Consider the following 27,014-nt stretch of genomic DNA (forward strand, 5'->3'; position numbering starts at 1 on the left):
TTAAAGAAACCAGCAGTGTGAATTAGCTAGAAGAGTTGATTCAATCTGAATAGACATTTCTCCAGAGAAGATATACCGTAGGTGCATAGAAAGATGGTCAGCATCTCTAGTCATTAGGAAAATGCACATCAAAACCACAATCAATTGCTACTTCCCACAGACTGACTGGGATGGCTGTTTTCAAACGTGTTTGTAACAATGTGGAGATTTGGAGCCCTTCACGCACTGCTGGTGGGAATGTACAGTGGCAAAGCCACTGTGGAAAAAGTGTGTCAATTCCTTAAATCAATGATTGTAGAATTACCATTGGATCCAGAAATTCATCTTCCGGGTGTATGTTCAGAGGAATTGAAAGCAGACTCAAAGAGTGTACATAACAGCATTACTCACAATAGTCAAAAGGTAGAAACAACCCAAGTGTCCATCAACCACTAAATGGATAAATAAAATGTAGTATAGACATGTAAAGGAATATAATTCATCTATAAAAAGGAAGGAAATTCTGACACATACTACAACATGGATGAACCCTGAAGACATTACCCTAAGTGAAATAAGTCAGACACAAAAAGACAAATATTGTCTGAGTGCCCTCATATGAGGTACTTAAGAGTACTCAAAATCATAGGGACAGAACATAGAACGGTGGCTGGCAGGAATTAAGGGGAGGAGGTGCTGAGTTTCAGTTCAGGTGATGAAAAAGTTCCGGAGGTGGACGGTGGTGACGGCTGCACCTCAACGTGGATGTACTTAATGCCACTGAAATGGACACTGAGAAATGGTTAAAACAGCACATTTTATGTTATGGGTATTTCACCACAATAAAAAAGTTGACTCACAGGATATAATGGTTTTCATTAAATCAGTAACCTGCCATTCTGTAGCTCCACACCATTTAGTGTATAAATATGATGCTTTCTGGTTACACACGCTCTCCTCTTAGTGACCATCCGAGCCAAGGCCAGGCTGCCGGAGGCAGAGCACTTGTTCATGCCTTTAAACTTCCTCCTACTTTAGGAAGAAAGCACTAGCTTGAGACATGGACCCCCTTTCTCTAATGCATAGGCCCTGACAGACGGAGAATCATCCACAGCTCTGCTTTGTGCTGAGGCCCCTGGGACTTCATAATCCTTCCCAACATAGGGTTCAGACACCAATTAATCAGAGCTGTCTGTCAAAATGAAATCTATTTGCCATAATGGTCTAGCTGGCAATCTAGTTATTTTTACACAAACTCAAATCTTACACATTAAAAAACAATTACAATTAAGCTGAATACACCAGATTATAGATGTAAGGAGACAGGTGTGTTTTGTCAATCTCTGTCCAAGCCTTTTCATTGTCTTGGATTCTGACAGGTACAGGGCCAGGGTACAAGAAAAACACCTTGGGTAATACAACTCGGGGGACCAGAGAGAGAGATTCTCATAGCATAATAATAAAAAGGAGACATGCCCATCTAGTGAAATCTCTTGTTATGAAAGTCCTCATTGTCTTCCAGAGCAGGGGTGACAAATTGTTTCAGTAAGATGCTGGTGGGTAAATATTTTAGATTTTGTTGGCCATGCAGTCAGCCTCTGTTGCACTCAATGCTGCTCTATGAAAGCAACTATAGATGATACATAGACGAATGGGTGTGGCTGTGTTCAAATAAAACTATTTACAAAAACAGGTGGCACGTGGGACTTGGCCTGTGGGCCATAGTTTGCCAACCAGTGTGCTCGATGTTCTATCTTTAGTCCAGATCTCTCTGAAGGCCTCTTTCCCCTTTTCTTTTACCTCCTTCAGAATTTAAAAGCTATTTCTACCTATACTTAACCCCCAATATTGCTGAATGAAAGGCAACTAGCAGAGCACCAAGCAGGAGGTGGAGAAAGGCAAAGACAGAGGATCCAAGAGGACTGATACCTTTGGCAGGGGGTGATGCAGGTAGAGTTGAGGAATAAAGCTGAGGGAGGATCTGTGTGGTAGGGGAGTCACTCCTGAATTTCCATCTACCCACAATAGCTGGGTGCACTGGGTTCTGTTATTCCAATCTACCCAACATGAAGCCCATCTGCATGGATGTGCTCTTGGATCCTGTGTGTGAGCTCAATGTCGCTAGGAGCCAGTCTGGCTATGGGCTGTGCTATTTGGATAAGAGTAGTACAGGAAGTGATTTCCTTAGATCGCTCTAGAAACGGGTGCAAGGCCTGTTCAAAGCTAACCCAAGGTTACGTCATCAGATAAATTCTGCTCAACGACAATTAGATACACCAAGGTAAGCATGGAGCGAGGCATAGCCAGCCTGCCTCAGTCCTGGGCCGTCCGCTCTGACTCACTGACTCTGGGCAAGCCTGTCCGTTTCTTGTATTGAGAGTGGGAATCCAAATGCTGACTCCACACAAGGATGAGCAAGGAGATCCATTCCAGGTGATCTGCCTTCAGACTGAAAGATAACAGCTAATAAAGGGAAGAAAACTCCCTCATCCCCACAAGGATTTGATGCTCAGCCTTCAATGAAACTTGGAACTGAAGGCACTGTAAGAGATAAAGGCACTTGGTGTGGAGAAACAGGAATGCAGAGAACTGATAGGGAGAAAAATTGTGACTTGAGAATGGAATTATAAAAGCCCCAAAGCCAACACCTAAGCCAGTCTGCAGGAACAACCTAGAGCTTCTTGGAGAAGTTGACACATACCTGAGGGACGTGAGAATAGGCAGGAGTTATCTGGGGAACATAAGGGGCAGTGGGAGCATTCTAAACACGAAGTGAAGAACCCCAAGGACCAAGGCCCAGGGACAGGAAGTGTATGTAGGGAGTTGTTCTGTTCAGCGTTACTAGCCTCTAAAGCTGGAGGCAGGTTCTGGTGCAAAATGAGACTGAGGGTTAGGCCAGAGCAGAACAATAGAGGGTCTCAAATGTCCCAAGAAAGACCAGAGTTTATCCTGCATGACGGCAGAGGTGTTGACGGTATTAGGTAGGGCAGTGATAAGGAAATGTAGAGTCAATGAGAACAGAATCAGGCTGGAAGCAGAGGGGCCAGCAAGAAGCCAGGGCCTAAACCGAGCAAGAAAGATCAGAACAAAGGCAGGTGACAGAAGGGATGGAGAGGAGGGTGTTGATTCAAGAAATATTCACAGGCTAAAGTCAGCGAGACCTGTTGAGCCATTAGATGTGGGGTAGGGGGATGCACGGGACAAGAAGGAACTAAGGGTGACTCTGAGATTTCTGGCCTGGACAGCTGGGCAAATGGCCAGGCTATGTCCCTGTGAGGCCAAACCACCACACACCCCAATATAATCTTTACAACTACAGAGAGAGTCACTCTCCCAGAAAACAGGCAATCTGGAAAAAGTTCCATAGATTAAAAGATGCAAAGACAAAACCAAGTTTTGAAATATCCCTGTAATAAGTACTGAAAATCATAATCACACACATATAAATAAAAGGTCAGCCGAGATGAACAGCTATCCGACGCTACCATTACACCAGGTTTCACTCCACAAGGTACTGTAATATTTCTACAATGTTTCAATGTCCTGCCTGCAAAATACACAAAGCTACAAAGTGTATATCACATGTATGTCTGGGTGTTTTACAACCACCCCGTACCTCAGATGAACACTGCCCTGTAGTATTTCATTAGAATATTTTAAACAATGGAGGAAATTTTAGTAAGTATACTAGTATATTTCAAATTACTCACCCAGAAAAAAGATTAGAGTGGCTGGGCATCCATTTACTGTTTAGGTTTATAAATTATTATTAATCCTATAACTTTTTAAATAGTTTCAAGTTGTCTTAAATGACAGTGGTAGGGGCTTTCAAAACCTGTTCCCTGAGGGGAATTCAGGTCCACAAAGCTGCATCTAAATTCAAACCAAGATCCAGGATCCTGGCTTCTACATCCCAACTGCCGACCTAATGGAACATTTTATAAAAAATACCAGAGAAAGAGCCCTACACACTGAAGGGCACACTGGATCTCATGTAATTTATCAAGTTAGTTTCACAGACTCCTATCTCCCAGTTTTATGTTATGAAACATGCCCGTGTGCCCTTGACAGCAGGTTGGAGGAGATCTCCATGGGCCTGCAGAGGCAGACCCTCCAGCTGGGCTGTGGTGAGCCCTCCCACACCTTCTCCTCCATAGCACTCAGCAAGCTTATCATTAACTCCCTGTTGAAGGTCAGTCTTCACGTGTGGAAGGCAGCTGTGAGGGTGAGGGTCTTGTCATCTTGTTGATTTCTGTAGACCCAATGCTTAGGGCAGTGCCCAGCCCTACAGAGAAGCCCAGTAAGTATTTTCAAGTCACAAACTACCTCCAGGGAAGTTCGCAATTCTTTAAAAAAAAAATATAAACATGTGTGTGTGTGTGTGTGTGTGTGTGTGTGTGTGTGTGTGTGTTTAAATTGATGTATAATCTATATAATAAAGAGCCAGGGTCGTAATGACCATTATGACAGAAGGCTCAACCAGACCGGAAGTCAGTGCTGGGTTGCTGTGCGACCCAATACTGACTGGGGCCGCTGCCGGTGCCCCGACCCAGCACTGACTGCCTAGGGCAGTGGTCGGCAAACTCATTAGTCAATAGAGCCAAATATCAACAGTACAACGATTGAAATTTCTTTTGCAAGCCAAATTTTTTTAACTTAAACTTCTTCTAATGCCACTTCTTCAAAATACTCACCCAGACCGTGGTATTTTGTGGAAGAGCCACACTCAAGGGGCCAAAGAGCCGCATGTGGCTCGCGAGCCACAGTTTGCTGACCACGGGCCGAGGGGCCTGCGGATCAAGCCCAGAGAGAGGCCTGCAGAGAGAGAGGCAGGGTCTGATCCATAGCCTCTGTGGCAGCCATTGATCAGAATTTGCCTTTCTTTCTCTCCTGGCCTGGCCAACAGCTGCGCCTCCATTTCTCTCCAGGCCTCTACCAGGGCTGCTGATCAGCCCCGACTTTCTGATCAGGCCCTATTGATAGGCCCAGAGATGCTGACTGGCATAGAAACTGACCAATCAGAACCAAATCTGGGTGAATGTAAGGAGACAATAGCTGCCTAGGGGGTGGAGCTTTTGACACTGACTGGCATAGAAACTGACCAATTAGAACCAAATCTGGGTCAACTGTGAGGAGCCAATGGCTGCCTAGGAGGCAGAGCTTTTAACACTGACTGGCATAGAAACTGACCAATCAGAACCATATCTGGGTGAATGTAAGGAGACAATAGCTGCCTAGGGGGTGGAGCTTTTGACACTGGCATAGAAACTGACCAATTAGAACCAAATCTGGGTCAACTGTGAGGAGCCAATGGCTGCCTAGGAAGAGGAGCTTTTGATGCTGACTGGCATAGAAACTGACCAAGCAGAACCAAATTGCCTAGCAGAGGAGGGCAGTTGGGGGTGAGATCAGACCTGCAGGGGAGGGCAGTTAGGGGTGATCAGGCAGGCAGAGGCAGTTAGGGGCGATCAGGCCAGCAGGGGAGAGCAGTTAGGGGCGATCAGGCAGGCAGGCACAGAGGTTAGGGGTGATCAAACAGGCAGGCAGAGGCAGTTAGGGGCTATCAGGCAGGCAGGCAGAGAGGTTAGGGGTGATCAGGCAGGCAGGCAGAGAGGTTAGGGGCAATCAGGCAGGCAGGCAGAGAGGTTAGGGGTGATCAGGCAGGCAGGCAGAGGGGTTACGGGCAATCAGGCAGGCAGGCAGGTGAGTGGTTAGGAGCCAGTGGTTCCAGATTGTGAGAGGGGTGTCCGACCGCCGGTTGGACATCCCCTGAGGGGTCCCCGATTGGAGTGGGTGCAGGCTGGGCTGAGGGAAGCCCCCGCCCCCTCCATGCACGAATTTCATGCACCGGGCCTCTAGTCTATATATATAAAACTGTAATATGCAAATAGACTGAACAGCCGAACAACCGGTCACTATGACATAGGCTGACCACCACAGGGCATGTGCAGACTATGGCGGGCATCAGCAGCAGGCAGCAGAGCGCGTAACATGGTGGGCGTTGGCCACGGAGGGATGGTGGAGCAGGTGAGCGGGGGCGCCAGACCAAGGTGGGGTGCCGGTGTCTGTAACTGGGGCGAGCCTCTGGTGGTTACTGAAAATTCTTTGCTCCCATGTGCCACAGTCCCACCTGGCGCTCGCACCTGCTGCTGGTGCTGAAGCTACTGCTCGCACCCGCTGCCAGCGATGACCCCACTCGCATCCACAGTCGGCGCTGGAGCCACCGCTTGTACCCGCTGCCAGTGCCTGGCGCTGGTCCTGATCACTTGGCAACATCAGTGGGTGCAAGCAGCAGTTGCCGGCCCTGATCAGCCCTCAGGGCTTCTCCACCTCCCCCTGCTCCTGAGGAGTGATCGGGGCTGGCAGCCTCCTCTCGCACCCACAGCCAGAACCAGAGCTACTGCTTGTACCCGCTGCCGGCGGCGGAGCCACCGCTCGCACCCGCTGCTGGTGCCTGGCGTCGGTCCTGATCACGCGGCACCATCAGCAGGTGCGAGCAGCAGCTGCCAACCCCAATCGCCCTCAGGGTTTCTCCACCTCCCCCTGCCTCTGAGGGGCAATCGGGGCCAGCACCCGCCTCTCGCACCCACTGCCAGCGACGACCCTGCTCACACCCTTTGCCAGCGCTGGAACCACCACTCACACCCACTGCTGGTGCTGGCCCCGCCACACCCCCAGCCGGGGCTGCGGCTCACACCTGTTGCCAGCGCCTGGCGCTGGTCCTGATCGCTTGGCGCCATCAGTGGGTGCCAGTGGCAGCTGCTGGCCCCAATCACTCCTGAGGGCTTCTCCACTTCCCCCTGCTCCTGAGGGGCGATTGTGGCAGCAGCCGCCACTCGCACCCGCTGCTGGTGCCGGACCCAATCGCTCCACACCATCAGCAGGTACGAGCGGGGCCAGAGCCATCAGTGCGTGGGAGCGGGAGCGGGGCCATGGTGCGAGGGGCTGGGCAAGGGCGCGGAGGATGGGCTGAGACCTGCCCCTGTGCCCACTGCAGTCTCGCGGCCCACAGTTCCTTTCAAGGTGCATGAATTCATGCACTGGGCCCCTAGTTGACATATAACATAATAGTTTCAGGTGTAAAAAACCTTTCTTTATGTAGTTCCTAACAATGTCAGAATTGAAATCCAGATCTCCCAGTACACCCAGGGTGGGGAGGATCACTCAGTTCCGAGTTAGGTCCCTGTCCCTCCTTCTTAGCTGTCAGATTGTTTCGGGACCCATCTCATCCCAATTACTGGTTCCTCTCCCACCAGGCCCTGCAGAGCCAGGTTCCTAAGCTGTTCTCCAGAGCTTCCAGGCTCTTCCAGAAGGGAACAAAAATTCCATTTAGATTTGTCTCAGGTTTCATGTTAAGATCTATAGAGATTGAGCATGGTGTTTTTAAATGGCACATAATAGGGAAGTTAAAAAGATAAGCACAACCTCAAAGTAACTTCTTAGAACTAAGCCTTGTCTCACCCAATTCCTTTCTCTTTAAGATCAGAGGGAATGACCCACCCCAGGGAGACCCACCATCCTTTTGTTCCCGGAGAGGCAACCTAGGGATTCTCCCATCTCCTGGTCCAGGGTCCCTCCTCCTCAGCCAGCAGATAGAAACTCTCACTCCTAACTTCCTTTTTGTATCTGTGGATCCACCTCCGTGGATTCAATAAACCACGCATCAAAATATTCAAAAATAAAAAACGTTATGTTTTGCTGACATGTACTAAGTAGTTAAGCCTATGCTAACTGCATCTGTACTGAATGGATGCAGGTTTTTTCTTGTCATTTTCTCCTAGATAATATAGTATAACAACTACTTACATAGCCTTAACCTTGTATTGGGTATTACAAGTAATCTAGAGATGCTTTAAAGTACATGTCAGGATGTGTGTATGTTATATGCAGATGCTCTGCCATCTATAATAATAAAAGCATAATATGCTAATTAGACCAGACAGCTGAACGACTTTCCGGATGTCCTTCCAGATGAAGCCGCAGTGGCAGGGGCCAAGGCAGAGGTGGTTAGGGGCAATCAGGCAGGCAGGCAAGTGGTTAGGGGCGATCAGGCAGGCAGGCACAGTGGTTAGGGGCGATCAGGCAGGCAGAAAGAGGCAGTCAGGGGCAATCAGGTAGGCAGGCAAGCAGTAAGGGGCAATCTGGCAGGCAGGCAGAGGGGTTAAGGGCAATGAGGCAGGCAGGCGGGTGGTTAGGGGCAATCAGGCAGGCAGGCAGGCGAGTGGTTACGGGGTGATCAGGCAGGCAGGTGAGTGATTAGGGGTGATCAGGCAGACAGGCAGAATGGTTAGGGGCAATCAGCCATGCAGGCCAGTGGTTAGGAGCCAGCAGTTCCGGATTGCGAGAGGGTGCAGGCCAGGCTGAGGGAACCACCCCCCCCCATACACAAATTTCGTGCACTGGGCCTCTAGTTTTATATAAGGGACATGAGCATCCTGAAATTTTGGTTTCCTGGGGGGTCCTGGAACCAATCCCCCAGGATACTAGATACTGAAGGAGGGCTGTATTTCTGTCCACCAATTGTTGATATGCTTCCTGAGTCCTGGGCCCTGGGGAAATGGTTATGGCTTCTTCAAAGAAGGAACTCCCGACTCCCATAAACAAATAGCTCTCTCTAAAAGGGCCTGCTCAGAGCTGCCCCCTGCTGTGCAGTCTGAGTCTCCAAGGCAGGACTTCCTCCTGGTGCACAGGGGCCCTCCTGGTGCACAGGGGCTCTCCTGGGAAGGGCCCCTGAACCAGCCACACCCCTCCTTGGCCCCTTCCCTCCCTCATCAATTTCTTCCAGAATCTACCTCTGGCCACCAACCCAGGCTGAGTTCAAGTTTTGCATATTACTTTTCTGTTGACTTCCACTATTCCCTACATGGCCACTTTCATTTCATTTCAATGTGAATGGCTTAAAGCTTGCTTTCAAATAGACAAACACAAAAGTAGACAAAGCTAATACATAACTTGTAGGTATATGCAATTGGGTAAAAAAATGGACAACAGAAAGTGCAGTAGATTACCACAGAGGTCAGGCAAGCAGTTGTTTTTGGAGGGAGATGAGTTGGTTTGAGCAGGATCTCTCCGAGGGCTGCTGGGATCACTAGAAAGTTCTAGGTCCTTTCATGGGTGGTAGATTCAAAGATGTTATAAATTCATTAACGGGATATGTGTTTTAGCTGTTTTCTGTATTTATATTATACTTAATAAAACATTTTGTTTTTTTAAGCTCTCATCCTCTTTGGCTCTACAACTTAATTCAGGAATAACAATCAACTGGATTTCTGTAAATAGAGAAAATATACAAGTCTCTTCCCATGTTTCTGCAAGTTCTCATCACTGCAATAAATATTTCATATCCAACTTCCACTTGCTTGTCTCCATGAATCAAAGCAGATCTGCTTGAAGACAGAGAGTACGTGTAAGGAAAGCTGGACCCCAGAAAACTTTGGATGATGGACATCCTGGAGGATAAAAGGCCTGAGTAGTCACTAAAAATATAATACCTCTGTCCTTTCATGTCTGTTAAAGTCCTCGTAAGAATGGCTGAGTTCCGAGAAGAACTTTGAAGCAGATGAAAGCAATAATGATATTATTATGACATCTCTTGTTGCACTGTGCCTGCAGCTAAGTATTTAATGGACTTTATCAAAGTTAATCTTTGAAACAACCAAAGGATATAGATGTTATTTTTCTTGATAATTCTATATGGCGTATATTGCTATTCCTCTGACAAGCCAATCCTATCCTCACCCCTGGATCTTTGCACACTCTGCTCTCTCTACAACTCTTTGTGGCTGGCTCCTACTCCTCCTCCCGGTCTTAGCTTACATGTCACACACTCCTCACTGCACAATTAGCCTTCTTCCCCATCCTGGTACCCATTAAAGAATAGTCCCCACACTTCCAGCACTCAGAAAAGAAACTGCCCCATTCCTCATTTCCTGCTCACAGCTGTGGTTGAATCTTCTGAAAGTAACAGGTCACCCTGATGACTGAGCCATCCTAGACTTCTTTCCCAAACATACACATACCGTTTGAGAAAGAACCATGAAAGAGCAAGCAGTTAACACACAGGCCAACAACAACAAAAAAGTTCTTGTTTAATTACTATTAAGAATAAAGGAAATAATGGTGCGCAGTCATAATCACCAATCTTCAGGCTGGGAAGGGAGAGAACCTGCCCTCTATGCAAAGATAAAGCCAAGGGAAAGAATCTTAATTTCTCAGCAAAACAGCTATATATGGGTTGGTTAGGTCAAGTCTTAATTACAAACTTTCAGCAACAATAAAGATGGCAAATGAAATCCTTCAGACATTAGGAGAAGGAGTAATAAGAGCCTCATGCTTTCAGTCCAATAGGGGAGCATACAGTCTTTCTAAAATTTGTATCAGAGCTAAAATGCATGTTTAGCTTGGTTTTGTGGTTGCCTCTACCGCCTGCATGTGCCCAGCATTATAAATACTCCTCAGGGGTCCGGCCTCCCTCCCACACCCTGTAGCATCAATCAAATTAACTAAGTAGCCTTTTGGAGGGTGCTCTGTGGCCCAAACCAACTGGAGGCAAACCGCTTGCCACAGGAGCCCTGCCATTTCCTCCCCAGTCTCCTTGCTCCTGTGGCCTCCGGCCTGGAGACGGTGTCCAGTCTCTCACTTTACGGGCACCCCCTGCCTACCGCCTGCGCGTGGGTACGCAGGACCGTATTTAGCTCAACCTGCTCATACTTCACTTGGCCAGACCAGGTGAAGCCAGGCACCAAGTGAGCACAAAGAAGAAAGGCTTTCTGTGTCAAGTATCTGTCTGTGTGAAGGCAGTGGCTTTTTAAAGGCTACCGCTTTGGTGCTTACGCGCCAAATTCTTTGGGTATTTAATTTAGAGGCAGAAAACATAGTCATTGAATGCCCGCAAGCAGAATTAAGGAAACTGTGATGTTTCAAGGTAAGAGAAAGACAACGTGGGACTGGATATACATATGTGAGTATATGCATGTATGTACATCCATAGATACCACATGTGCATGTACATACATCCATATATACCATATGTGCATGTATGCTCAAACAATGAGGGTATGGCTTGCTGCCAAACATTAAGAAAAGCTTTAAAAATTTATGATTCTGGGAAAAAGTATATGAAGACATAAATCTTAGGTTTTTCTCCCAGTCAATGTTAAAGTACCAGAACAGGCGTGCAAATCATTAAAATAGTATAATCCCCTAAATTGAGAGTTTAACCTAAAATTGAGGAAAAAACTAAAATTGACAATGGCCTCAACAATTGTGTCAGAAAATGACTGATTATTTGGTCAATGATAACTACAGTATCAGTGATGACGGCAAAGTAATTGTGCCCATCATTTCCTGAGCACGTCCCATGTGGAAAGAACTGTGTAATGACTTTACATTGAGGTGTCATTGATTCATACAAACCTAGGAGGAAGATAGTCTTCTTATCCCCATTTTAAAACTGAAAAAGCTGAGGCACAGCAAGATTAAGAAATCTCAACGTCACACAGTTGTAAACTGGAAGAAGGGAATGGGTTCCAGGCCTATGCAACTCTAGATTAAAGAATTGAAAGTGAGACCTGGCCAGTGTGTCTCACTGGTTGAGCATCGTCCCATGAAACAAAAGGTCCCTGGTGGGATTCCTGGTTAGGGCACATGACTGGGTTGTGGGCTTGCTTCCCAGTATGGCGTCTGCAGGAGGCAGCCAATTGATGTTTCTCTCTCTCTTCCTCTCTCCCTTCCTCTCTGTCTCTCTCGCTAAAGAAAAAAAAAAAAAATCAATAAAAACATATTTTAAAAAAGAAGATTTAAAAGTGATAGCCATTGATAGGCAGCTTCCCATAGGAAATGGGAAATGGGAAAGAAACAAAATCAAATCTAGATAAAGAAAGAAAATTATGAAAAACTCAAGGAACTTCCTGGATATTTTAGGCCTACAAGGAGTCAATGTCATCCACAATGTAACACTGTTTTAGCAACATAGAGTTTTTGTGTGGTTGTGACTCTGAGTCTTTCATGGTATAGAAGCAGTCATTTGAAAAGTTAGAAAGCCAATCAGTGTATTATTTAGATGATGCATAGAAACTGGCTTGCTTCATTTCAAAATGAAATAGTGTGGTCTGAAAGAGAAAAGGCAAATTTACAAAATATGCCATAACTTTCCCATTACCGTGCACATCATCTATTCTAAGCAGTCACCATGGGGCAGCCTTTTCTCCAAGGCATTTTGGGAAGCTGGCCTTTGGAACCATCTCCAGAGCTGGGCACAGATCTGTGACACAGTATCATACCAGCAGCATCACTTTATAGTCACATGTATTCTAGAACCAAGTCTGGGAAAGAAGGCTGCTGATCAAAATAGGAAACTCTGGCTTTAGGAAAGAACGTGCTATGATTACAAAAGAGCAAGGTCTTTTGTGTGGCTTTTGGGGGCCAGAGAAGGGCCAGAAAGCTTTGAGTAACAGCTGCCATGCTGGGAATTGTGCACCCGTTCCACTGGGCGATGGGTAAGAAGGAAAACATTCCTTGGGAAATATGAGTGTCCAAAATGAGACTATTTGAGATGTTGGCAGCGACACAGCCATGTGCTCACACAGACTTGGTGCTCCCTACCCAGTGCCCAGCACGCAGCAAGTGCCCACTGCACATTGTCAATGACTCAATGACCCATCTGCCAATTAAACAGGCTCTTTACTAGTGAAAAATTCGCTGTTCATACAACAGTTATCATGTCAAAGCCCTGACCACTCACAAAAGTATGACTTTGTTGGAGAACTGAAATACGAAGAAAGCCTGCTCTGAGGGTCTGACGCTCATTTCGCCACCTCTCTCCAGATGTTTCCATCTGCAGACCGTGTTTCCTAGATGTGTGCACACGGGGTGCCTGCCACACAGGCGGTCGCCCTGAGGCCAGGTGGGATGGAGCTTCCCTTGGCCCCTCATTCTGCGGCCCCTCCCTGCTCTCCTGACAGCCACTCCAAGCAGCTTCCACTGAGGACAGTGCCCCCTGCAGCTTAAAGGAGAAAGGACAACAACCAGGGCAGACCCCTAGAGATGGACATCTTCAAGGGCCAACAAGAAGGTCTCTTGCAGGAAAATCCTGTTCAAACAAACCTCATGACAAAAATCTAGATGGCACTTCCTCTATGTATGGTCAGCCACTCATTTATTCCCATATGTGTCAATAATAATTCATAAATTATTATTATCTTATTACCTATGGGCACTGGAGATGACAGAGTTGAGTAAGACACAGGTCCTCACTGCCAAGGAGGTGGCCATGGAGTGCCAGTCAGAACATACCCCGCTGCTCTCTCCCGGGCCCAGCTGCCCTGCTGACCAGCGTGAGAACTCTTCCCTCCAGGTCCTTCTCCACGCTCTGCCAGGCTGCTGCTCCCAACCCACAGAAATGCTAGGAAAGCTCATTCTCCATTCTGCTTATTTATAATTCTTCATTACTCAGTTAGTCAAAAATATTTATTGAATGCCCACCACAGGCCAACCCTGCTCAGGACACATTTTAGTGAGGGAGATGGACGAAGTCCCTCGCGCTCATGGGAACGGCAGCTGGGAAACGAGTGCACAGATAACTGTGCATTATTATTTTTAGGCTGGATATGCAGGATAAAGAAAGATAGAGTAAGGTCGGGACATGAAGAATGACAAGAATAATTCATTAGAGCACTCAAAGAAAGCTCCTCTGAGGAGATAACATTTGAGCACAAAGTGAGGGAGTAATTCACGCACATATTTGAAGAAAGAATGTTCTAGTCAAGGGAAGAGTAAGTTGCAGGATCCAAGGGCAGGAGAGGCTGGGAGACTGGTGTGCTGGAGCAGTCGGTGACGGGGGCAGCAGGAGGAGAGGGGGATCTCAAAGAAAGCCAGGGCCAGTCACACAGGGCGCCGCAGCCTATGGGAAGGTCTCAGAGAAACCCTCACAGATATGAATGTTGACAACAACATGACATCATCAACACCCTCATTAGCTCCAGCCAACAGATACGCCATGCTGCATGCTGTTTTCTGAGTGACCACAGCACTGGGAGGTGGGTACTAGCATCACCTGGGATTCAGGAACTGAACAATCTGGCACACATCACACAGCTGGAAAGTGCCAACATCAGGGGTCACCAGGAGCCCATGATCTTAACCAGGGTGGTAAAAAAAAACACTTTACAAAAAGCAGTTACAATTATGGATGAAAAAGAGAGAAAAAATATTTACCACTACCAAAAAGATTCTAAAACAAGCCCTTTTCATATCGTGTGAATGGATGTCAGTGGCCTCCAGTGGGTGGCTCACACATAGATTCCCAAAATCCTGGGTTAAACCCCTCAGAGGTGAAGGTGGCTAGACGGAAAAGCCCCTCTGGGTGGGGCGGGGTCACTGGCTCCAGGGGGAGGATGCCTGTGGAGAGTATGAGTGAGATTGGACCATTAAGTACAAGAGTGGCAAAAGAGTAATGTGATTGTAGATGTAACTACATGGACAAAACAAACATTCTAAGTAGACACCTTGACTATTTGGTCTAAAGCCTTACTAAGTTTATATATTGACACTTGAGAGAAAATTGTTCAAATTTCTCTTTAAGAAGTAGGCGGTGGCTTTATAATCAGCGTAGCTTATATTTGGTGATATACAGTGCTACTTCCTGACTCATACATGATGGAAGAAAGGGTTCATCAGAACCAGAGACGGGCCCAACACTCAGCCTGGAAATGTTACAGGAAACCCCAACAAAGCTAGGGAGCGGCCCCGGGGGAAACTCAGGCTGCCCTGATCCACATAGTCATCTTCTGTATGTGCTGCTGCCTAGTCCCACCTACCAAAATGGTTTTCTTTGGGCCGTGTTCCCGTCTCCCAGTATGTCTTATATGATGCTTACGTCTCATGGTTTTGTCTGTCCAGCAGACAGGGTGAAGGGGAAACAAGACTCTCGTCTCAGAAACCCAAGAGTTCAGTACAGAGCCCTACACACATGGCTGCAGAATGAATGGCTATATGAACAACAACACTTTTATTTCATAAGCATTTAAAGTGTAGAGATGTGACTTTATGTTTACATGGGGGGCGGGGGCGGGGAACAAACCATACGCATTGGAAACATTACAGAATCTGTTAGAACTGAAGAGGGCTCCCCCAGCACCTGTAACATTATCTCCCAGATTTCCTAGTCCCTGTAGATGCAACTCTATCCTGGCCTCAAATGGTGGGCTCTACGTGTATGTGGTAATTCCTGGGAGTGGAACTTTATCCAGGTGAACCAAGCCGCAGTCTGGTGCGGCCTTAACCGCCCATTTAGAGTAATGGGAAAACAGCCTTGTAAGATGAGTAAGAGCGTAAAGCCACCATTGAGCCGGGTTAAGAGAGGTGCAGTTCATTCAGAAATTATAGGCCCTTTTATGATCAGACTCGGGCATCCAGGAGACATACACTCAAGGTTTTATTGTTTCACTGTGAACATTTTCAAATGTGCGGTTTTCTAATTTCTCATAAAGATCCTTTCACAGCCAAAAAAGTACAACCAAAATAAAAACAAGCCTGCTGGTAATGACACAGGGACGCTCTGTACTTCATTTTCAAGCCGTATAATTGATTCTGACAGCAACACGGGAACCTCACGCACTATATTCCACACTGCCAATGAGCTGCCCAGCAGGAAGGGGTCCACACTGCACCCCAGTGAGAACTAACAATGGATACCTTAAAAAAGTCAATTTTGTGTTTTAAGCCTGGACTAGTTTCCACATCTTCCTCCAAAACATTCATCATCCGATTTGGATTGGGGGCACAGCATAATGTGAGCTTATAATCAGAAGTCAATGCAGACCCCCAGAGTCAAGGGTGACAGATGGAAATACCACTATGCCTGCCACAAACATTTTTCAAGTTTGCTTCGCATGAACTTTTTAAATGAGGTGCAGTTTTTAAAAAGGCTATCAGACGTAGAATTTTCTTGGCCATCGTTCTGACAGAACTGTTTTTTGAATCAAGTGGCAGGCGCAAAGCCATCCCGAGATGCCCAGGTGAGTTCTAACTCAGCGACGATGATATTATGTTAAATCAAAAGTATCACTGCAGAGCATGTCCGACCTTAAGTTGTAATCAAAGAGCTGATTGCATAGCTCAGTTACCAGCACTGTGACTTGCTTAGCCCAAGTTCCATAAAATGCTAATTCTTTGCAATGTTAATAGATATTCCAGAAAAAAAAAAAAAAAGGATTTCTTTTGTCAAATGATTTGGAGAAATTTTGGATAAAGAGATATTGAACCCTTCTCTTGACTGCAGGACTTCTCCGTGTCTTTAATATGCTAATATGCATGGTGGTTCCTTAAGAGAAGGACAGAGTCTGTACTGTTTCCCAAAGGCATTTGACAAATGGAACCCTTTTTTCTAATAGTATTTTACAGGACTTCACTTTGATAAACATGCTTTGGGAAATGTGAACCTAGATCATATCAACTGGGTTTTTGTCAAATTAGTCTGTTCTATTTTCCCACAGCTCACTATGACCTACCCCCAGAGTCCAGGGGGAGAAAATAGCCCCTATTGACATAGTGGCTTATTAAAACAAGTGTCTACATCACAAACAATGACATTTGAAAACCACATAGCTCCTGCCCTTGAGAAATAAGTCTGGAACCCAGGTGGTTCAATTCTGAGGAGTTCCTGCATTGTATATCTTATGTCCAGACTGTCACTGGTCTAACCTTTATCTTTTACCAAAAAAAAAAAACAATTGGTAGGTGTATTATTATAACTGACTACTCTAAAGAGAGAAAGTATAATGCTTTAGTACATAGTACAAGAGTCTCCTCAAAATGGTAGCTTTGCACTTTAAGTGGAGAACAGAAAGGGTTCCTAGAATATATTATATTTAAGCCAGATAGTGTATTACAGACTGGTCTTAAGGAGACCAGCTTCTCCCCGTTTCCGAACCTCCGGCGAGAAGGCCTCCTGCCGCTAACATGAATGCTCTGCATGGGCTGCAACATCCCCACTGGCCCATGAGCTGCCCTCTCAGATGCTTTTTTTAAATCATCACATGTGTGCATCCTTCAGTGAGTCCCAGGACCCCAGGGATTGAGAGTTGAAAGAGGCCTTACCCCACACAAGCCAACCATTTTGTACATAAGAAAACAGGCTCAAAGAGAAAAAGAAAATCCCTCAAAGTCACACAGCTAATCAGTGACTGAGCCCAGATCGAGCCCAGGATTAACCTGCAGAGCTGAGGTTCGGAAGGCCTTCTGGAAGCTTCCGCTCCGGCTCCAACTGCAGACACAACTCGTTGTAACCTCTTTTGAAAGGTCTTCATCCCAGAGGAAGCAGCAGCCCAGGAAAATATGTTCCAGAAAACTTACAGAAGCTGCTGCAAATCAGCTGCCTGGTAAGGACACCTTTGTTGGAAGAGAAGACCTTGAGATGTTGGAGGGTAAAGAATCTTGACGTACTGACTGTAAGTCCCAGCAGATAGCACAGAGCCCTCAAAAACCACCAGTGAGACTATGTGCTGAAAGACCTTACAAGCCTTTAAGAATCATTTCGTTTTATCCCATTACGCAAAGGAGCTTATCCACTACCCCATAAAACCCATGCAAAGCCTCTTCACCCAAGTTTCCACCATCTAATTGTTCTGTTTTTGAAGTAGCCTGACCATCACCTTCACTGTCGCTATTCACTGGATGATCTAAAGCATATAAAGAAGCAGTTCTGCACAGGAGAGGGGGAGTGCCACGCTCCTGGCTGAGGCCTGGAAAGAAGGCCAGGTCTTTTTCCTGTTAAACATCACCAGGTCTCGATCCTCTCACTCACAAACTGGTTTCACAGACAGTAGCAACCTCATTAGCTTGTTGGGAAGATTAAACAAGTCAATATGTGTACCGAGGAACTTGGCCCAGGAGGACTGGGTTTGTAATAGCTGCTTGTATTGAAAAGGAAGTTGAAGGTGGGTGGGCAAGAGGCCTGTGTGTGTTTGCCGTGGGTGTCGGAGGGGACAGTGCGACACATTGGGTGTTCGCTGTAAACACAGTGGTGCACTGCCCAGATCCTCTTTAGGACTGAGACGCTCATTTCCAGATGCCAGGAATGTGCCTGCCTTGAGAGATGCCCTGCCTATTGGTATGCCTTCCTCAGGAGTTGACTGAATCCACTGACTTGCTGATGGGGGGGTTACAGAGGTACAGCCCTATTCTCTCATTTGGGGTCAACTCCTTTCAAATGGCCACCCCAACTGCAGACCAACGGAGGGGACCTGCTGAGGCCTTTGTTGGAACATTACAATTCAAGTTCTCCAGGCCTATCCCTGCATCTCTCCCTTCCTGAGAGCACTCCCAGGAACCTCCTCCATGTTAATCTCTGACTGTCAATTTCCCAGGGAACTCAACCAAAGACTAACCCCCCTGGCTTAGTTCATTGCCCAATAAAAAATAGCAGCTATTATTCTTATTGTTGAATTGTCTAAGTAATCCACTTGTTTTCCATGACAAGAGACTTCCTGAGTCTCTTTATAGATGACATCCCTTTATGGATGAGAAAAAGAGGCAAAGATATAAATAACTTAAACCAATTTTTATTTATCATCTAAAGAGTCCTAAGCTCCATAGTTTGTTCTCACAGCCGTTTTCTCCACCACTCACTGGTCCCTCTTTAGTTACTCTAATTTTAAAGACATAGAAGAGACATACTAGATAAGAGAATACCATGTTTGTAAAAAATGCACAAAGCTTAGCTTATTGTGAAGGCATAATTTTAGATCATCTTAAAGGGTCAATCTATTATCCAGCATTAAGGAGCACAGGCTCAACCTTTGGGCTTGAAGGCTCAAGGTTCAAATCCGCCTGAAAGCAGACACATTTTATGGAACCCGTGGGCTGCACAAATAGCACTGGACAAGGATGTGAAAGGGCCAGGATCTGGTCTCCCCTCTGCCAACAACTCCCTCTGGGGTATTGGGTAGGTTATTTGCCTTTGCAGGGCCCTACTTTCCTCATCAGCAAAACAAGGAGCTTGTATTCAATAAAGTCTAAGGTCTTTTCTAGCAAGAAAAACTTATGATTGCTTAACCTTACAGAGTTTTTCCAGGCACCATAAAGAAATAAAATGCAAAGGGAAAGTGTAATAGCAGAGAAGAAATTAAAAGTATCATAAATTCAAATTACCAACTTCCCAAGTGTGTATTTCAGAAGAGACTATTAAGTGACTAGAAACAGATTTCATAGTTGAATTTACCTTTCACAAGATTTTTATCTAAATCATTGCCTATGTCATTGTCATTTCCCTAATCTGGAGTGTCTGAATATACAGCTTAGCCATGCTCTGGACAAGCCATATGTCTGACTTAACATTTTAAAAAATTAACCATGCCCAGTTCTCTGCCTTGGGCAGCAATGTGCTGAAACACCAGCATCTATGATGTCAGGATGACATGCACTGTGATTTGCAGGTGGCCCCTGACTAACCTCCAGTAGCTGTATCTGAGGGCAAACCTGCAGTAATTGCCCTGGCCAAAGAGAGCTGATTTAAACGGACTGGCTCTTTTGATGCACGTTGAACACAACTGCCCCCTAGGGATTACTGAGTCTCCTGTGTGAGTTATTATGTAAATTCTACCTTTGAAAAAATTATAAGGTGTGCAGTCAGAATTGTTTTCTTCTTTCAGTCCGCTTGCCTTCCATGTGTGGGTTCTTCGGTAATGCCTTCACCATTTCTACTTTGAAGATTATACTGTACATGCTATGGATTCAAGTAGAATACAAGAATATTTAGATGCTCCAAGCACACACCTCCGATGTCTCATTTCTCAGTGGCTTTTAAAGCATGACTTCTGGTTCAGAAACGTTTGCCTAAGAAAGCATTTTCTTCAGTGTCCAAAAGCTGACTGAGCCTTTGCCTGACCTTCATAAGAAAAACTCTGAAGCCTTGGTTCCTCCTCAAAGCTTTGCCTTTTAGGAGACCTATGATTACAGATGAGTCACTGAACAACTGCCTGAGGCTCAGTTTCCTCACCTATAAATGAAGATATACAAACTTGACCCACCCAAACCTCAAGGTCAATGGGAGGATCCCGCATGAAGCTCAGGCCCTGAAAGCCCTTCGTGAAGCTCACAGGGCTCAGCTGAGATGCATTGCTATTATTACTACTGACCAAACTGATCACCAGCAGTGAGTTTAATACATATATATAAGCCTAAGCGACCATTCGACTGTTCAACCGGTAGCTATGAAGCACACTGACCACCAGGGGGCAGACACTCAATGCATAGGCATGGAAACATGGAAGAGACTGATGAATCTCAGAGGGAAGGGGGAGGGCAGGAAGAGATTAACCAAAGATCTTATATGCATACTAGAGGCCTAGTGCATGGATGTGTGCACCAGTGGGGTCCCTCGGCCTGGCCTGTGGGGATTGGGCCCAAACTGGCAGTCTGACATCCCCTAAGGGGTCCCAGATTGCGAGAGGGCACAGGCCGTGGGACCCCCACCGGTGCATGAATCTGTGCACTGGGCCTCTAGTAAACATATAAAAATGATGTCTCCAGTTTATAACCCAAACCTCCTTCAAAATAAACCCAGAGGTCAGAGTTAAAGGTAAATTGAACAAAAGCAGATGCTACAAGGCAAGCCCTCCATCCTCGCTCCATAGAGCTAATGCCCACTCTGTCCTGTAGCACCCCTCTATGGGCTGATTCTCCCTGGAGATCACAGGAACATGCATGCTGCCTTCCCCCTGACATTTCAGGGACCAAAGGGCACAAAATGGGATAACAATTAAAAAATAGTCTCATCTCCTAGTCACCTCTCTCAAAATGAATAAGAGATTACATATCATTCTACCAAGACTTCTTTTCCAGCCCCCAGCCCCCAGCTCCCAGCCCCTCCGGCTTTGTTATCCCAGAGCATTTACAACTCTGCTCCCATAATAACAGTGATTTCATTTGATAAATATGTTGCATTTCATTCTACAGGATCTTCAGCCTTTGACAAACAAACATGCACTTTGCTGAGGACGGCTGAAGAGCCACTAATGGAGTGAAACCCGAAAACCCTTCAGAAAAGAATAATGAACTCCACTCCATCTCTAGGGGGTAATTTAGGAGGTCGATTAGGCAACACTTGATTAAGGGTAAACCTCTCTTTTCCATAGAAATATATTGTGTTTGTACAGAGGGGCTGTATGAAGTGGAGGATTAGTCACAAATCCTGAGGAAAAAGCAGGAGACGTTTCTCGAAGAAATACGCAAGTTACTGCATATTGGGGAAAACAAGTAATGCTTTATTGGGAAGAAAGGAGAAAAACTCCACACACAACAATTTTATTTACTGGACTTTACTAGTACTTGGCTGCTTGGAACATTTCTAAGGAATGGTTAGTTCCCAAACACAGTGCACAGGAGGCCTGGTCTCCCTGACAGTCCTTGATTTCCTACGAAGAGTAGGGACTTCAATCCAAGGCTACTAGAAGCTGACTGTCAAGTAAGATTTTCTGAGGCTGCCTACAGAGATCTGCTACAACAAAAGTCATTCTGGACTCATGGGGAATGAGAGTGTGAAAGAAAAACAAATGTAAAAATGAATCCCCAAGAACAGAAAGCCCTTCCGCATTAATCTTCAGTCCTACTGGCCAATGTTTGGAGTCCTCTGCAGACTGGCGTATACCTGAGTGCTTTTTGTCATCTGAAACTATGAACAACCTGGAAACATCGGATGCCTCTCAGTCTACATTTCAACACCACCACAGACTTTATCCACAGTTTAATGGAACATCCCAACCTCTACCCATCACGGTAGAAAATCGCAGGACAAAGGAAACACATCACTGTGCTAAAAAGATCAGACTAAGTTAAAATGAAAATGTAAATAAGTGTGGATTTTTCTTTTAAACTGGTGTTAAGACAACTTCTCTCACCTTTCCATATGTTGAACAAGATGGCTAAAATGGAGCCTCCCTAAATCACTCCACACCATGTCTACCCAACAGCCATGAAAACTCAGAACTAAATAAACGTGTGTTGACAGTGATGAATCTCCTAACTCTGCTGGTCAGGTTTCTTCTAATGGCAGCAGGCAGAAGTGCACCGTAACAGGCGAACATAGATCACCACTAGAGTAACCATTTTAAGCTTGGGGAATTGAAAGAGAAATTAACTCATTGACATGGAGAAATGAAAATATCGATATTAAGGCTTAAAAATTGCTTCTTAAAACATCAATGTCCCTCTGCAAAAAAACAACCTGGTGAAGCTTGGGAATTCCATAATGTTTTGCTGAAAGCTAGGTATGTGTAAGGGTTCTGTTGCTTGTTGCACTTCCTCTGTTAGCTGATTCCAAATCTAATTGGAGGAGCAAAGTCAAAGAAGTCCCCTTGGAAAAAAGATACGGATGTCCAGAGTTGCACAAATTGGAAAATAAAATTGTCTTTTGAGCTTTTTTGCTTTTTTTAGAACTCTACTAAAAGGACAAGAATAAATGGGAACATTCATTTGCTTTTTAAACTGATCACACTTGGGCTTAACCACTAGCAGAAAAGAAACTTTACAGTTCCCTGGGAACCTATAATTTGGAAACGGAAGCACACAAGAACAGACTTTAGTTTTCAGGCAATAAATTGAAGAGAATTCTGCAGACATACAACAGAAAAGGAGTATAAAATATTGGCTTGTGCACTTCTTAGAATGTTAGTTCATTAACTTGATAAGCTGCACAGGGAAAAATGCAGCCAAAATCTACAAAGATTCCCACTGGGATTTCACATTGGCATATTTATTCAGCAAGAAATAGCTAGAGGTTGGAGGGGGAAATATGCATCCCGTCCTGGTAGAGACGATTTAGTGTGAATCTCCGGGAAGACACCTTGTTGAAAAATCTCCATGTGGCCTCTAAGGGGACACACGGAAGCCCAAAGCCCCAAGGACAGGCGTAAATATCATGCTCCATCATCTGTGTCCTGGGGAACAGGTCTACGAAATTATACAAGAAAATCACAGTCTTTCACATCGACTTTTCACACATAATTCAGCATAAACTTGAAAAATATTTTAATTTTCCCTCCTTCTTGCCCAAAATGTTTTTGTAATGCTTTATTGGAAACTTTCATTCACTGGCGTGTGCTCAAGATCTGTATTACTCATCAGTATAAAATCGTTAACAAAGGATTTGTCAGGCGATACTTCCAATGGGCACTGTCTTCTATGGTTAGAAGCTCATTAGCTGTCTCTCTGGGAGAAAACGCTAATAACTGAACCTGTAGGTTAGGTACTGTGCTAGGCTCTTTCATAAACTTCATCTTATTTGAACCGTCCAGGAAGGTACTAATTGTAATCCCCACTTACAGATTAAAAAGGTGAGGGTCAGAGAGATTCCCTGCCTTACTCAAGTAATTACATAGTCTTAAACTAAGGTATTTCAGACAAAAAAAAGAACTCAGGACAAACGCACTAAACGGCTAGCTCTTTATTTACAGTAGGAACAGTGTGTCAGGATGTGCAAGAGATGCTACACACCAGGGGTCAGTTCACCTGCACGTGTGCTTCACTGGACCCACGAAGTGTTTAAAACCATTGAACCAACTTTCTAAAATCCACAGATTTCATATAAAGATTCACACGTTATGGCAACCAGAAGGCCCCTTGACTCTAGGTCCACCTTCATGGCAGCAGTCAGCCAAAACTTGGTGGTCCCCATGCCTTCTAATAATGCATGGACTCACAGTTCCCACCACTCTCTATTACATCCACGCAAGCCATGCAGCAGCAATTTTTCATTAGGCTTATGTTCTTGTTTTCCTTATAAAGGAGAACCATTTCTCCAACCGTGTCTCTTTCGACAGACTGAATGGCTGTCTTGCCCCTTTACTATGTCCTCTTTGTGGGTTGAGTGCACTTCCCCAATCCTGTGTCTCCAATTCTCATACCAACTGGTTGAATCTCTTCAATCTTCCTTTGGAACACGATCCAAAAGCCATTATTGTTTCTGGCAATGTTCGGCCTTAGATTTTTCTGGATGTAATCTCTATTTGGCTGAATCATGAAGTCAGAGTACCCAACCATTACAAAATACTTGTGTAGAAAAAAACAAATTTTGTAGGTGCCAATCACACAACCATCAGCTAATCAACCAACCAACCAACCAAGTAAACCAGATGCTAGGTGACTGAAACTTAAAGGGCTTAACAGGCTAACTTATAAACAGGAAGCACTTAAAACAACAGCAGTATAAAAAAAACAAGTGCCCCCAGAAAGGAAAGTTCTGCCTTCAGAAGGCAGTAATTGCTACATCTGAGGACATCTGCTTAACAATCCAGGAAAGTGGGAGTTTTACTCTCTATTAACCTTAACCAGAGACATTTTCATCAAAATTAATCGTGATTACTTTTTATTGCATTTCAAATGCTGTCCGTTATTTGGGGTGGTCAGGAATGCAACTAAGCAATTCCAGACCAGGCTATCTTTTATGAATAAGTCTATGAGGTAGTTACTAAGGCTCCTTATGAAAATATTGCTATACAAAAGTTCATGGGTCAAAACAAGACATTAATTTCCATAACTGGATGTGTCCTTAGAAAAGAAAAAAAAATGACTATTTATAGAAAAAACAGAAACTTTGATGCTCAATGCATATCAGAGCAGAACTGCATAAATACCCATGTGCAGCATGGATACTTTTAAAATGTTTCTTTTACCTTTTCTTTGTTATTATAATAATAATTAAAAAGAGAAAAAGAAAAACAAACAACAAAAAAAACACCCTATCATTAACACTTATTTTGAGTACAGCTTGTGTCAAGTACAATTCTAAATTTTTATATGCATTGACACTTTATTTTTATTTATTATTATTTTTTAATCCTCACCTGAGGATATGCTTATTGATTTCAGAGAGAGGAGAACAGAGTGAGAGAGAGAGAAAGAAGGAGTGAGAGAGAAGCATAATTTGAGTGAGTATATTGATTGGTTGCCTTCCATATGGGCCCTGACCAGGAATCAAACCCACAACCTAGGTATGTGCCCTGATAGAGAATGGACCCCACAACCTTTCAGTGTATGGATGATGCTCCAACCAACTGAGCCACACGGGCTGGGGCTGCATTGACACTTTAATCCTCACAACTCTGGAGTAGGTGCAATTATTATTCCCATTTTACAGATAAACTAGTCTTAGGGAAGTTACGTAACCTGCCTAAGGACATTCAGCTAGTAAATTTTGAAACCTGGAATGAATCATGGACATTCTAGCTACACAGTTAGATAAAGAAATATAGCAACAACACTTACCTCACTGTCACAACGATCAATTGATCTGTTATGTTTTGTGCCCTGACTGTATCTTGCTCTGTGCTACCTCTGTACCTGCCTGGAGGGCCTTCCCTGCTGCTCTCTTCCTACCATGTCAAACTCATTCCACCCCAGTCCCTGTGAAGACTCTGAGAAGACTCTCTCCAAAGTTTTCTCACCCTCCTCTCTTAATTCTCCAGAACCCTCACCATATCCATAATCTCCCCATATGACACTGATATGAAAAAAAACAAATGTGGCTTTGGTTGCCCAGCACCCCTTTTGGTAACAGAACTCTCTTTCTTGTGGGAAATCACCTGTCCCCACTCAGCCAATGGGCTTTGGGTAAGGCTACCCCCTGTCCTCAGGATCAGGTCATGTGATTTATCAGCCTTTGAACTTTATCTAGAACTACTAAGAAAAGACTTTTCTCCTTCCCCTGGGCCAGCGGTCGGCAAACTGCGGCTCGAGAGCCACATGCAGCTCTTTGGCCCCTTGAGTGTGGCTCTTCCACAAAATACCACGGCCTGGGCGAGTCTATTTTGAAGAAGTGGCATTAGAAGAAGTTTAAGTTTAAAAAATGTGGCTCTCAAAAGAAATTTCAATCGTTGTACTGTTGATATTTGGCTCTGTTGACTAATGAGTTTGCCGACCACTGCCCTGGGCTAACAGCGCTCACAGACTCTGTGTTGGCTGCTGGTGGCCATCGTTGGCATCACTGTGGACCACCTTCCTGCGAATCAAGGCAACGAAGAACAATGCACACCTGTGAGTAGGATAAAGTCGATTCCTGATGCCATAGTCTGCAACTAGGAGCCCCGACTAACCCAGTTGACGTAAGAATTAAACAGCTTCTATAAAGTAAACAACACAGAATCCAGCATATGGAAAAGTTTAATAAATAGTACCTAATCCTGTTAATACTTCTCTACATTAGTTTCTTGAAGGTGGAAGACCTGGAGTCAGGTTCATCTCTACTCCATACTAGGATGTCATTTCATTACTTTTCTGAGACTAGTTTTACCATATGTAGAATCACCATTTTTGTGAAGAATAAATGAGAATATGTGTCTGGCAAGGCAATAAAATGTTCTACAAATTTAAGTTAACTGTTATCTCAGTCTGTAGGCTCCAATCTGACGTCTCATAACTCATAGGGAAAAGAATTACAAAACCCTGGGATGTAATTTGCCAAGAACATTGAGGAGGCTGTGGATTCAAACAAGTGACCAGTCCATGCTAACTAAGGTGGTCCCAGGGCTGAACAAAGGAGCGGATTCTAATATTGTGCTATCCAAATCAGGCATCAGTGCAAGGAGGCTTGACTGGCAACCTTCAGGCACCTCCTGGACACAGAGAGAAAAGAAACTACTACGAAGTCATCCCCTCGTGCCAGGCTCAGTGCAGGGCATGTTCTTGCATTTCTTTCTCCGGAATAATTTATTTCTCTTCGGTTCAATTAAAAAGAACAACTATGAGTACATATTGAAATTATCTAACTTCTTCTATCTCCAAGGAGGAAACCTAATATATAACTGGAGAAAGACACTAATTAATAAGCAAAATTTAAAATGAACTCAGGCCAACTTGAACTTGAACTGCTCTGTTTAAAGGCCCACAAATAAATAAAGGAACTTCAAAGCAAATGCCCTGGGCTAGCTTGATTGTTTTATTGAGCACATGGAGAGAGCCCCTTTGCCAAAAATAGGAATGGTTAATGAGGAAAAATGGGTGTCTTCAGTGGGTCCATTGGTTTCTGAGAGCCATCCATTTAG

The 27,014-nt window shown here is 44.9% G+C and overlaps 1 protein-coding gene across 1 annotated transcript in view; it reads right to left on the reverse strand.

The window, feature by feature from the left end:
• ERC2 (ELKS/RAB6-interacting/CAST family member 2) overlaps positions 1–27,014 on the reverse strand; it is an 877,079-nt gene that overhangs the window by 380,675 nt on the left and 469,390 nt on the right. The window lies entirely within an intron of this gene.

The sequence above is a fragment of the Eptesicus fuscus genome, chromosome 18, assembly GCF_027574615.1.
Source record: "Eptesicus fuscus isolate TK198812 chromosome 18, DD_ASM_mEF_20220401, whole genome shotgun sequence".
Classification (NCBI taxonomy): Eukaryota; Metazoa; Chordata; class Mammalia; order Chiroptera; family Vespertilionidae; genus Eptesicus; species Eptesicus fuscus.